Raw genomic sequence first — 4,047 nt, forward strand, 5'->3', positions numbered from 1 at the left:
AAAACCTGTTATTGAACCAGCTCAGGTTTTAAAAAAAGCGCCAAGAGCTGGAAAAAGTGACAAATAAATCAGAAAAAGTGACAAAAACATCAGAAAAAGAAAACATAGAAAAACATAGGAAAAGCACAAAAAAAATATTAATTTTCAATTTTAACCTGGAAGGACAAGTTCATGGTTAACAGGATGACAACCCAAGGGTTAAAAAGCCTCGTTATTCTCTGAATGCATGGATTTGAACATCAGTTGCATCAGAGCATGACTACATGTCGTTTGTGTGTTCTTTGATGTTTGCGTGGGTTTCCTCCGGGTGCTCCGGTTGCCCCCCCCACCATCGAAACACATGTACTAGGTTCTCCGGTCAGCCTTGATCAAGGCCCTGGCTCAGATGTGGAGTTGCTCCCCCGGCGCTGTGATTGGCTGCCCACTGCTCCCTTCAGGGACAGGTTAAACGCAGAGAATGAATTTCACTACGTGTAAGTGACAACAAAGTACCTTTACCTTTTTACTGTGCACTTTATTCATTTGCAATTTAATTGCTGGTGCGAGGAAAGTGCACTTAAAGGATTGTAAAGACTGTTTTGTGGGCGGAAAATTCAAAATGTGTAGTTACAGAAGAGGCTGGGAGGCGTAGCGCGTTGTCTTTCACTCAGCAGGACAAATGGCAACCACATCCCAGTTCACGGTGTACACTCGCTGTTATTACATGCAAATGTCAAGACTAAGTTAGCATTCATATGCAATAATGTCTCATCCACGTAGAGCGGGAACAGCGAAGCAGCTGCTAGGTAGAACTGGTTAATAAATGTTCGCTGGCTACACACTTAATTCTAACTAACCTAGCGTCTGTGAAGATGAGCTTCCCAGTGTAAATATTACATAAAGAATGGCAGCGAGGAGGCTTCCCACAACTCTGGAAAAAATATGATAGAAATCAATATCTTCTTTCCTTGTCGGGATCAGGTGGATTTTGTCTCTACTGTGCAAGGAAACAGGGAAGAATATGTGTATGCATTCCTGTATGCTGACAGGTTTTAGCATTAAAAATTAAACTAGAGAGGGTTTTGTGGTCCAGGACATCAGACTCCCAGGATACAACTGGGTGCTTTGGATGATTGGAAAGCAGTGATACAGTGTTCCTCTATGGTCACAAGCTACGGGTTGAGTTAAAAAAAAAACATGGATTTTTATGAAAGGTGTGCATTTACATGCACACCTTTTTTCGTTTTTTCCCCTTATTCCAAAAAAGACGATATTCCGACTAAGTTCGATACATGGCTAATGAAAGGGGATATTCCACATTTACATGCAGCTGTGCTAAATAGGATTTTTTTCCCAGCAGCGGAGGACATGTTGGACCGTGTAGACACAGCGTCCCTCTTTCATTCCTTCAAAAGGCTTCTTGAAAAGGTCGGCGTAGCGATGTGTGTGCGTGTGCAAAAACGTGTGGTTTGTCCGTGTGCAGTAACCATAGCAACGCTCATAGCTGACCATAAGCAGGCAAGACCCTGATTGAGACGCATATACCGAGTGCGCTGTATACATGTCCAAAGAATGTCTTCAAAACCCGAAGAATACCCACATGTCCTAATCGGAAAATGCTATATCCGGAATATCCAACCGGAATATGCTGTTTACATGACCAGTATCAAATTTGGAATATTGTCATATTCAGAATAATAGTGGAAGATTGGTGTGCATGTATTCAAATTCAATGTTGGGGAATATGAGATCCCTGTCCAATACCAAGAAAGCCATTATCCCAAATCGCCTCCTCTGTTGAGTCGTGGGAAGAGGTTTCCTTGCATGACTTAAGGGCCGTAAATAGTCCCAGATTTCATAGCAGAGGATTGATCTGTGTTTGCATAATTTGTAAGTAATGGATCAAGGAGGCACAAGGCACAGGTTTTCAATCCACTAAACCAGATTGTTACTTCTAAATGGAGGATATTATTTCTTCTTCGTGACCCAGATGGAAATAGCACTGCCCTCCGATGGTCGTATTATAAATGAGGTCAGCTTCTTCCCAGTCAGAGGTCTGCTCCGGTTGTCCTCGGGGGCCGGAGCGAAGTGTGTGAGTTGAAGCTCAATCAGACATTCTGGCGCGCCGGTAGTGCCGTTGAGTGGTAATGTGAATGGCTAGGAATCCCCCCCTTTCACATTTGGCACCTCTCATATGAGGTGAATTTGAAAGATAAATGGCTGGGGGGTGGAAGACGTCCAGCCAACGTCAATGAGTCCAATGTTCTCGAGACCGAGTGCTTGCTGATGTTTGGTCCTTATTCTTTACTCCATAAGGTTTCTGTCATACAATTATGACATACTTTATTGATCCCGCAAGTGGAAATTACATTTTTTTTATTACACCCAAAAGGGGCCCAAAATATACACACATGGCCAGGCAGCGCGATACACACAGGAAAGGAGAGATTTCAGAGCGGTTGTGGGTTCGGTGCCTTGCTCAAGGAACTTGGCAGGGCCCAGGAGGTGAACTGGCCTCGTCTCCAGCTGCCGGTCTACACCTCGTACTTCGTCCACACATGGACTCAAACCGGCGACCCCGTCCGCTTCCCGAGCCAAGTCCCCACGGACCGAGCTAGCACCAAACCCCAGATCATTTCATTTAAACACATGGAATATCTATACAATCCCCATTTGGTTATTAAGGACCATTATATAATATATTTTATTTTATTTATTTAGAAGGTGAAGTTGGCGTTGTGTCATGAGGTCTTACATTTACAAAGTGTGCAAATTGAGTGGGCTAGCTCCAGTAGATTGCTAATCAAATTTACTATATTATTAATCAAGTGCCATTTTTTTAGTTTTATGATAGTAAGTTAATAGTGAAGTGATCTGGATTAATCTTACTCTGCGTTTGTGGTTAAATGCTAGTCACTTATTTTGAGAAATATGCAAATGATGTACTCTAGAACTGCAAGGATTAGTCAGTTAGTTCAACGAAAGAACCTGCAGCAATTTTAATAATTGAATGATTGTTTTAGTCCTTTTCATATCAGTATTATCAGATAGAACATCGCTCTGATCTCTATGATATTGCGATGGATTACTGTCTGATGATGTTTATACACATAACAATTAATTGATTATTCAAAAAAAATAACCAGCAGATTAACTCTTTTCATCTCAGAATAAATGGGTCACATCAGATATTCAACACGTTCATAAGTGGAGAATGTATATTCAGGCAAAAAGGAATAAAACAAATCCTTTTGCGGCTCTCTGAATTTGATTGTAATAATCTGTGGTTATGATTTATTTCCTGTAGTGTAACTGTTACTTCACCACGGTTCCATCAAAGAAAGTCTTCCCTGATCTAGCCCAGTTGTCCTGTCTGTCTGTCTTTCATTCTGTCTTTCATTCTGTCTGTCTTTCATTCTGTCTGTCTTTCATTCTGTCTTTCATTCTGTCTGTCTTTCATTCTGTCTGTCTTTCATTCTGTCTTTCATTCTGTCTGTCTTTCATTCTGTCTTTCATTCTGTCTCTCTTTCATTCTCTCTCTGTCTGTCTGTCTGTCTGTCTCTCTGTCTGTCTGTCTCTCTGTCCTTCATTCTGTCGGTCTGTCTTTCATTCTGTCGGTCTGTCTCTCTGTCTTTCATTCTGTCTGTCTTTCATTCTGTCTCTGTCTTTCATTTTGTTGGTTTTTCTGTCTGTCTTTCATTCTGTCTGTCTGTCTGTCTGTCTGTCTGTCTTTCATTCTGTCTGTCTGTCTGTCTTTATTCTTTCTGTCTGTTCTTTTCATTCTGTCTGTCTTTCATTTTATGTCTGTTGTCTGTCTGTCTGTCTTTCTTCTGTTTGTCTGTTTCTGTCTGTCTTTCATTCTGTCTGTCTGTCTGTCTCATTCTGTCTGTCTGTCTTTCATTCTGCTGTCTGTCTGTCTGTTTATTCTTTCTGTCTGTCTGTCTGTCTTTCATTCTGTCTGTCTGTCTGTCTTTCATTCTGTCGGTCTGTCTGTCTGTCTCTCTGTCTTTCATGTGCTGTAACCATGTTTTATGTTTCTGCAGAACAGGAACCTGCTGAAAACCAGTT

At 41.5% G+C, this 4,047-nt stretch overlaps 1 protein-coding gene across 1 annotated transcript in view; it reads left to right on the forward strand.

Moving 5' to 3' along the window:
- LOC116701714 (hippocalcin-like protein 1) overlaps positions 1 to 4,047 on the forward strand; it is an 88,514-nt gene that overhangs the window by 34,013 nt on the left and 50,454 nt on the right. The gene's annotated exons all lie outside the window — the stretch shown is intronic.

Source organism: Etheostoma spectabile, chromosome 14 (genome assembly GCF_008692095.1).
Source record: "Etheostoma spectabile isolate EspeVRDwgs_2016 chromosome 14, UIUC_Espe_1.0, whole genome shotgun sequence".
Classification (NCBI taxonomy): domain Eukaryota; kingdom Metazoa; phylum Chordata; class Actinopteri; order Perciformes; family Percidae; genus Etheostoma; species Etheostoma spectabile.